Here is a 10,075-nt window from a genome sequence, read left to right as displayed (position 1 = left end):
CTTTCATGAAAAAACCAACTTCCAAGGGTTTCCTATGGCATGCTAAATGGTTCCAAGTTCGGGTAGCGAGACTCGTGTGGAGGAGTTGGCCCAATCCTCTATTGGGATTCATCAAGCATTGGAGTACTATCCGACTAGAGTGACTCGTCAGTATCAAGTCGTACAAGAGCTTCCCCGGTGTTACAAGCGGATCCACTCCAAGTTAGCCGTTGATGGAAGCGAGGCCATGAAGATTCCATTCTCACTATCAAATCGATGTGGGACATGTGCCATCCTCGAAAGCTTAAATGGCCCGAGGAAGAGTTGAAAGGTAAAGAAAGGAAGTACTATGTCTCGACTAAGTACATTCAACAACACAAGATTCCTGAAGAGTTGCTTCCGAAGATACCGGAGGTGCCGTTGAAGATCACCAATTGTGCTGAGAATAAACGCCTCAAAAGAGTTGCTGAAAGAGCTCAAGAAGAGAATAAACGATTGCGCCGAATGGTGTCCCGAGTGTATATTGATCAAGCCAAATGAAATGCTCGAATCAATCTTGCTATTTTTATTTTTAGATTAATGTTTAGGAAGTTGGGTCATTTACTTTCCTAGTTTTTATTCTGTTAGGCTTGTCAAAAGCTCCATTGATGAATAAAAGTTCTAGATCATTGCCATGGACCGGCATATTTCATATGAGATACTTATTTTTGTTCATTTCTTCAATATTAGGTTATAACGGATCCGTCACATTCGCCCATCATCACGTGATTAAGAGCTAGAATGGCCGAACAAACCGAAATGCGTGATCGTGTCTCCGCTATGGAAGGCCAACTCCAACAGTTAGCTGCCTCTATGGAGCTTATAACAACTCAAATCCAATCCCTCCAAGTGAATCCGGCTCCCGCACCCACTCTCCCGAGATAGTCGTCCCGGCCGGCAAACAAGGCCTAAATGGGTGAGGATGACATGCTCGGGCTAGAAGATGATCCATTCCCGATCAATGTGGAAAAGGCTGCTTGTCAACATCCCTAAGACGGGGCGGGATGAACGCTTTGCAAATTGGAAGAAAAGTTGAAACAATTGCAGGAGTCACGAGTTCACTCCCGTTCGGCTTGTCCGTGTACGAGAAAGTCAAGATGCCAAAGAAATTCAAAATGCCGAATTTTAAGAAATACGATGGTACTTCCTGCCCAAAAAGCTCATTTGCGAGATGTACCACGTGCGCATGGCCCAATATGTCAAGAACGAGCCTCTCATGATCCAATCATTCCATGCAAGTTTGACCGGGCCTGCACCGAATTGGTATGTCATGAAGAATGTGAACCTTCTCAACACCTGGAATGAAGTGGCTGACGTATTTCTCAAGCAATACAAGTTCAACATGGATATTGCACTTTCCCGAGAGGATCTTGAGAGGATGTAGAAAAAGAAGAGTGAGTCGTTCAAATCTGGCAGCTCAAATCACCCCCGAGCCTACTGACAAGGAGCTGATGAAGTTATTTATCAAAACTCTCCCATCTGAGTTCCGTATCCGGATGGCCAGCATGTACGTTGAAAACTTCAATCAGTTTATTCCTGTGGGGGAACAAATCGAGATGGGGATAAGGGAAGGATGGTTTACTGAACCATCGAGTAGAAGATTCTCTGCCAAGAAAGAGAAAGAGGCTACTGTAGACGTAAATATGGCTTATAGCCGAGTGTGTAATCGCGCTCGGCTATCCGGATGAATCCAAGGCAACAAACAAGCTACCAGCCGTCAATCATTTGCCCAAGCAAGAAGGCAGTTCTCTCTCCTCTCCTCGGATCTCCATCCCAAGTGTTGGCAATCCTAAGAAAGAAAGGATTGCTTACTAGCGAACTAAAGCGCCCTAACCGCGAAAGCATTCGTGGTTACGACTCGACGAAGAAGTGCGACTATCATAGTGGTGAATTGGGACATTCAACCGATGAATGTTTCACCTTGAAGCACAAGATCCAAAACCTCCGGGACACAAAGGCCTTTTCATTTTGTTGCTCACCCAAACGTCTAGAAAAATCCGCACGGAGCATGAAGGTACGAGTCAATGCTATCCTAGAGCCTGAAGTTGGTCGAATCAATAACTCGAAGGTACATGTGGCAGATGCTTACAACGGCCTAGTGAGAGCTGGATATTATCCAGATCAGGAGGATGTTCCTCTATCACTGATGAAGGAAAGAGTCGCCGGGATGGTGGATGATGGGATCATCGTCTATGCCGACCATAATCGCATAGTTTCCACTATTTCCCCCATCATTATCAATTGGGAGGAGGAGTAAGCTGTGCTCAATGATAAGGAGGAAGTTGATCCTTCACTTGTGGACATGCCGCCACTTGAAGATGCATCGATGATGAGATAGTGATTGAAATGCCTCAACCGTATGAATATGTCAACAATAAGGCGGTCCCTTGGTCCTATGATCTAGATGTTGACCTCGTTACAAGGTCCGGGTCGGACTTATTCTCAAGCCAATGTTCAACCCGCAAAACCCGTCACCGATGAAGAGGCTAAAGAGTTTGGGCCGTGATCAAAGCAAGCGAGTATAAGGTGGTCGAACATTTACGAAAGATGCCTGCCCAGATTTCTTTGCTTGAACTCCTACTTACATCCCTGTGCATCGAAAATCGCTAATGAAGGTGTTAATGAAATTCGTGTACCAGAAACGGTCGAGGCGGACAAGCCGGAAGATTTTGTGGATCGATTCTTCTTAAGGACATGATTGCCTTTTTGATGAGGAATTCCCTCTCAAGGGTGAGGGCATAACAAGGCACTCTATGTCTCTCAAGCATAAGGCTTCTCATGTGTCCCGAGTACTCATTGATAATGGGTCCGCCTTGAACATATGTCCCACCGGCCACTCTTCATCGCCTCAAGGTGGACCCGTCCAGATACATGCTGCAAAGACTTGTTCGTGCTTTTGATGGTACGAAGAAGGAGGTGCTTAGGGAGATTCACCTTGATGTGCAAATAGGGCGGTGGTTTTCAATGTTCCTTCCGGTAATGGATATCCCTACTGCCTTTAATTTCGGCTAGGTCGTCCCTGGATTCATACTACTGGAGCTGTACCATCAAGTCTACATCAAGCTGTGAAATTCGTAATCAAAGGGAAGTTGGTCACTTTGTCTATGGCGAAGAAGATCACGGATTTATCATGAGACATCTATCCCCTATGTAGAGCCAGACTTTGAGTTCGAATCAAGTTACCACTCGTTTGAGTTGGTATCCACTATTCATGCCTCTCGAGACTCACCACCACCAACTCCTGAAGTTTCAAATGATGGTTGAGAATTGTTTTATTCCTAGTAATGGCCTTGGAAGAAATGGTCAGGGGATTCGAAACCCCATTGAAGCCCCTTAGAGGTCCTCGTCTTGGATTAGGTACCATGGAAGAGGTGGGGAAAGTTCGAGGACGAAGACATGAAAGGCGGAACCCGCCACCTAACCACGGGCAAGGAAGGCAAAACCCATTACCTCTGAACATTTTGCGAGACATTCCCTGGTCCTCCGATAATGATGCAGGATCAAGTAGAAATAATGGACACCTGGGCAGCCAAGCGGAAAATTCGACTATCCGGTAAAGTATTCGGCTCCTCCCGGTTTCTACATTGATCCTGCGACATTGTCCCGGATGGATGGGGTGACATGGATGATCCGACACCCCAGGAGACGGAAAACCTCAAAGATGCATTGAAGGAATCTCTAGTCTCTTCGATGATGTCTTCATAGGGACCATTGACGAAGGACCTCCGGAGAAGATGGGCTCTAGCCCACAAGAGTAACTCATTTTGCTTTCTCACATTCCCCGCATGGGAATTTTTATCGCTTTCTAGGGCTTGTTTTGATTTCTTCTTTTTCGCTTTCTTCTTAGGGCTTGAAAATCGTATTTCCATTCAATAAATGTAATTGATTGATGAATATCAATAAAATTACAAGTTTTATTTTGAGGCATGATGAGGTACACCAAACCGGTGATGATATCCGGCCGATAAAAGAAAAAGAAAATCCAAGGAGAATTCTAAGGCCTGGGCTTCATCATGCTTTCTCATGTCAAAATGTTTTAAAAAAAATGTTTTTGCCAAAATTCTTTTTAAAAGAAATAATAAAAAAAACAACAAAAAAACAAAAAAAAAAAACATAAAAACAAAAATATAGATTACTTTGTTTGTCTTTCTAATTTATTTACTTCATGTTTCAAGAGCAATCTTACTGAGATACAAAAGTATGGAAATGGTCCACAACGAATGCGACATTGACGACCTCGAGGACTTGAATGAAGATTCCATTGAGGTGCAGCGAAGCCGGGAACAACATGAAAAAGCCAAGGCTCTTACATCCGAGCAGCATCGCCACTATTAATTTAGGTGACACCGAAGAAGTCAAGGAAGTTAAAATTGGGGCAAATCTCCCCAAAGACGAGGCCGAGCGCCTAACTCAGCTACTAAAGGAATATCGGGATGTATTTGCATGGACCTATGCTGACATGCCTGGTTTAGACCCATCGATCGTTGAGCATTGCTTGCCTACTAATCCGGACGTACCACCTAACAAGCAAAGGCTCCGGAGAACTAAGCCCGAGCTCTCGAAGAAGATAGAGGAAGAGGTGATGAAGCTTTTGAAGGTGGGGTTCATTGAAGTCTCACAGTACCTCGAGTGGGTGGCTAATATCGTGCTGGTGATGAAGAAGGACGGTCGAGTTCGAGTTTGCGTCGACTATCGACATCCGAACAAGGCTAGCCCAAAGATGATTTCCCGCTGCCTCACATAGATGTCCTCGTGGATAGTACTGCCGGATTTGAACTATTCTCGTTTATGGATGGGTTTTCCGGGTACAATCAGATAAGGATGAAGGAGGAAGACAAGGAGAAGACTGCATTTATCACCTCGTGGGGACCTTTCATTACAAGGTCATGCCCTTCGACTCAAGAATGCGGTGGGCAACTTACCAACGAGCCATGGTAACACTATTCCATGATATGATGCATCGAGAGATTGAAGTCTTTGTTGATGATATGATCGCAAAAACTCGGCCCGGAAGAAGCCATGTGGAAACCCCGAAGAAGTTGTTTGACCGACTCCGTGAATTCAAGCTTCCGGCAAATCCCACTAAATGCGTATTCGGGGCAACATCCGGTAAGTTACTCGGATTCATTGTAGCGTAAGGGGATTGAGATTGACCCATCCAAGGCTAAGGCCATATGTGAATTGCAACCTCCATCAACGGTAAAAGAAGTTTGGAGCCTCTTGGGAAGACTCAATTACATAGCTCGGTTCATTTCCCAACTCAAAGCGCCAAGCCATTCTTCAAGCTCCTAAAGAAGAATGCACGAATCACGGGATGATGAGTGTCGAGAAGCATTTAACAAGTTGAAGCGTGCACGATGAATCCACCGGTTCTTGTCCCGCCATCACGGGGCATCCCTTGATTCTCTACCTCACCATTCATAGTGAGTCATTGGGTGCAATGTTGGCTCGGGGAAAGTCACGTGGATAAAAAAAAAGAACATAGCCGTTTATTATCTCGAGTAAGAAGTTCACTGCATCAGAGTTGAAATATTCTGATGTTGAAAAGACTTGTGTGGCATTGGTGTGGGTATTGCATAGATTGCGACAATACACACTGCATTACCAGACATTCCTCATGACTGAGAATGACCCCATCAAGTACTTACTTGATCGCCGACTTTGGTGGGTAAGTTGGCCAAATGGGAAATTTTGATTTCGGAATTTGATGTGCAATTCATGTAAAGTCAATTAAGGGTCGAGCGATCGCTGATCTATTGGCCGAGAATTCAGGAGTCTCTAATGACGATGACAGTATCCTTGATGACCGTGTCTTGAGTGTAAATGAAGACTCATGGAAGATGTTCTTTGATGGAGCTGTAAACTTGTCTGGTTCTGGTATTGGGGCGATTCGATATCCCAGATGGACAAAGCACTATCCGGTAGCTGCAAAATTGATATTCCCATGCACTAACAATGTGGCCGAGTATGAGGCTTGCATCCTCGGACTTCAAGCCACAATCGAGATAGGTGTAGCCAAATTAAGAGTATTCGGAGATTCAGCACTGATCATACTTCAGACCGTAGGTGAGTGGAAGACTAAAGATGCCAAATTGCTCCCGTATCATGAGTACTTAGAAGATCTTGTGAAGCAATTCAAAGAAATTTCGTTTGAATACTTGCCAAGGTCTCATAACCAATTCGCTGATGCACTTGCGACTTTGTCGTCCATGTTACAAGTCACTAACGGGTTAGAAGTCGAGCCATTGAAAATAGAAGTTTTGCCGAAGCCGGCTTACTGTATGATCATAACTGAAGAACCTGATGGAAAACCGTGGTATTACGACATCATGAACTACATTAAAAGGCAGGAATTTCCCAAAGGAAGCACTCCCGCTGATAGGAAGTACAGCACGAAGATGGCCTCAAAATTCTTCGTCAGTGGCGAGAATTTGTACAAGAGATCTTATGATTCAGTCTTGTTACGGTGTGTGGATGCAACCGAAGCCACTCAAATCATGCAAGAAGTGCACGAAGGAATATGTGGCCCTCATATGAATGGGCACATGATGGCTAAGAAGATTATGAGATTAGGCTACTATTGGCTCACACTAGAAAGTGTGCATCAAGCATGTACGGAGTTGTCATCGTTGCCGATCCATGGTGATAAGATAAATGTTCCTCCAACCGAGCGCATCAGTTTTCCGAGCCATGGCCCTTCTTAATGTGGGGTATTGATGTGATCGGCCCAATAAATCCTAAAGCTTCCAATGGGCATCGATTCATTTTGGTAGCAATAGATTATTTCTCCAAATGGATTGAAGCTACATCCTTTGCAGCGTTACGCCCGCAATGTTGCGAAGTTCATCAAACGTGACATAATTGCTCGTTATGGTGTCCCGAATCAATCATCACCGATAATGTGACCAATTTGAACAACAAACTTGTTGATGAGTTATTTGGAGAGTTCAAAATCAAGCATCTGGAATTCGTCTCCTTACCGCCTCAATGAACGGGGCCGTTGAAGCGGCCAATAAGAACATTAAGAAGATTTTGGCTAAGACAGCCGAGAATTATCGAGATTGGCATGACAGGTTACCCTTCGCACTGATGGCATATCGGACATCGATTCGCACTTCCACTGGGGCAACCCCGTTTGCTTTGGTGTACGGCATGGAGGCAGTTCTACCTGTAGAAGTGGAGATTCCTTCTCTGAGAGTTTTATCTCAAGTGGAGTTGTCTGAGGCGGAATGGTCACAACAAAGACTCGAGCGGTTGAACTTGATCGACGAAAAAAGACGAAGGCTCTTTGCCATGGCCAAACTTATCAGCAGAGAGTAGCCGGATCCTTCAATCGAAAGATACGACCGAGACATTTCGAGATAAATGATATTGTTTTGAGAAAGCTGTTGCCGATTTTTCCAGATCCTAGGGGGCAAGTTCGCTCCAAATTACGGCCCGTATGTGGTGAAGAAGGTACTTCTGGGGTGCCTTGATCTTGGCGAGAGATGGATGGTCGTGAGTTTTCTACTCCGAGTCAATGCTGATGTTGTCAAGAAGTATTATCCATGATAGAATTTGTCATGTCTTGTCTTGAATTGCAAGTATTTTATGATGAATAAGATGCCTCAATCAGTTGAATTGTTTAATTTTGTTATGAATCTTGCATTTTTCTTCCTTGATGAATTGTGTAAGATAAATTGAATGTGTCAAATGGGATACCTTGGAATGATGAAAGGCAAGCCTTATCCCATACACTATCCCATACACTAATCCTTGGTGAGTTGTGCGGAGAAATTTCATGCCCGCAAGGAAAAGGGTGATCTCGCAAATGGTACGTCAACCAAGGTGATGAGAGGCAATTTCTTCTTCTACCCGAAACATTACGGGTATACCCATCGTTTAGCCCTTTGAGCCCATACACGTGAAAAGTTTTTAAATCATCCCTGTCAAGGATCATCCCACATTTGGACAATATTTGAGATGAATGATAGGAATTTTCTTACTCACACTTGCATCAATCTTCGTGTATTGCTTTCACATTGTAACTCGTACGATAATTCAAAGTGCCCTAGGATGATGAAGAGCAGTAATTTCTCTATCCTATACACTTTTATCCATTGCATAGCCCACTTGAGCTTATGAATTCATTTCATTTTAAACCTAATTGGTGATCATCCCCACACTTTGGGGCAAGACAAAAACATTCAAGTGGCATGAACTAGCATGCCGACAAAAATGGAGATTTTGTCCAAAGAAAAGAGTGCAAAAATGGGGCATGAAAAAGCAGTGTGCCTGGTAAAAGCAAGGCCGAATGCCCAAAGAAAATCAAACACCTAATATGGTGAGTCGTACCCTGAACAAGGTAGTACTGAAAAAAGAAAAAAAAAGCTCAAATGTTGTTGCAATCAATGAGTGCAAAAAAAATCTTTGATAGTGGAGAAGGAAAGTGGTGAAAATGTCAAGATGATCATCAACTTGGGCCATCTAAACACTTTTGAGCCTAATGATCCTTTCATTTCACAAATCATGAACCAAGCCTACGTTACGTCCCTTGCAAAGTCTCTTCAGATTAGGGCACTTGAATTAACGTAAGAGTTCAAAGGTTTGAAAGCATCGCTTGAAGAAGTGCAAGTAAGATAATTTCTGCCTCATTTCGTGTGTTTCTTGACTTATAAATCCCAAGACAATTGTGAAATGTCATCTTTCAATAGATTCGACTCAAAGAGTCCTTTGTTAAGCCATTAACCAAGCCCACATTATGGTCCCTCTTAAAGACCTCTCAGATTGGTGAGATTGTACCACTTGCGAGATTGTTCAGACCCTTGTTTGGCATGATGATGGTGAGATAGAGTGATTGACAAAATCCTGCATCAAAGGTCGGGATGAAATGACCATTTTAATGAGGATGAGAGAAAAGTCCTTTCAGACCAAAGGATCCCTCATTTGACACATTCATGACACTCATGTGTTCAGAATGAAAATTAGGTGATGCAAGATTAATGGAAATCATCATGAACCTCCATTAAATTGATGCACGTTTATGATTACAAATGCATGTTGCCTCTCCTACGACCATGTTTTGCGTGAGACGTATCCCCTGAAGATTAGAGATGTTAACGGTAAGTATATCTCTATCCATACCTTGAATATTTGTCATTGCACAGGTATTCCCTTTTAAGCATACCGATACTCAATTGAGTTGTCCCTCAAATATTTTTCTCCAGATTCAATCTGATTAAGGCGACCGAAGAATGGTTCCGGTCCTGGTCAGATGATTTCTGTCGCAAGGTTGGGCGACAGAAGAATGGTACGGGTCCTAGACAACATTTATTGCTCTAACAGGCGACCGTAGAATAGTACGGGTCCTGGAAAAGCAATTTCCCCATTCAAGCGACTGTAGAATGGTATGGGTCATGGAAAAGCAATTTCCCCATTCAGGCGACCGTAGAATGGTACGGGTCCTGGAAAATGAATCCCCGTTTAGGCGACCGTAGAATGGTACGGGTCCTAGACAAAACCTTTCTGCCATACTAGTAGAATGGTACATGTCCTGGGAAAGCAGTTCCTTACAAAACCTTTCTGCCATATTGGGCGACCGTAAAATGGTACGGGTCCCGAGAAAGCAGCTCCTTTCTACCATACTTGGGCGACCATAAAATGGTACGGGTCTTGGACAGGTAATACTTACTACCTCGAATTACTCTATCCTCCTTGAAGGTAAGTTATTCCATGTAGGTTCATTTATCATTTATCATTTCCATTTCCATGCATCATATATATTGCATTCAAAAATGGAATTCATTTTCCAACAAAAAATCATTCAATGCATGTGCATAGTCAAAATTTAGGTCTCAATTTGTCTTTGAAGGTAACCTCTTTGAGCTCACCTTCAAAGAGGGGCAGCTGTTGACACCTAAATTTTGGCGACCCGATTAGTCATTTATTGCACAAAAATTAGAGGTTAATTTTAACCCCTACAAAAAAAATTATTATTTAATTGCATAGCATATAATTTTAGATGCATTTATTTATTATTATTGCATTTGCATTGGTGACGAATGGGCCCGAATTGGTG

The sequence above is a fragment of the Eucalyptus grandis genome, chromosome 8 (assembly GCF_016545825.1).
Source record: "Eucalyptus grandis isolate ANBG69807.140 chromosome 8, ASM1654582v1, whole genome shotgun sequence".
Lineage (NCBI taxonomy): Eukaryota > Viridiplantae > Streptophyta > Magnoliopsida > Myrtales > Myrtaceae > Eucalyptus > Eucalyptus grandis.
The sequence above is the reverse complement of the archived record's forward strand: the minus strand, read 5'-3'. Positions refer to the sequence as shown.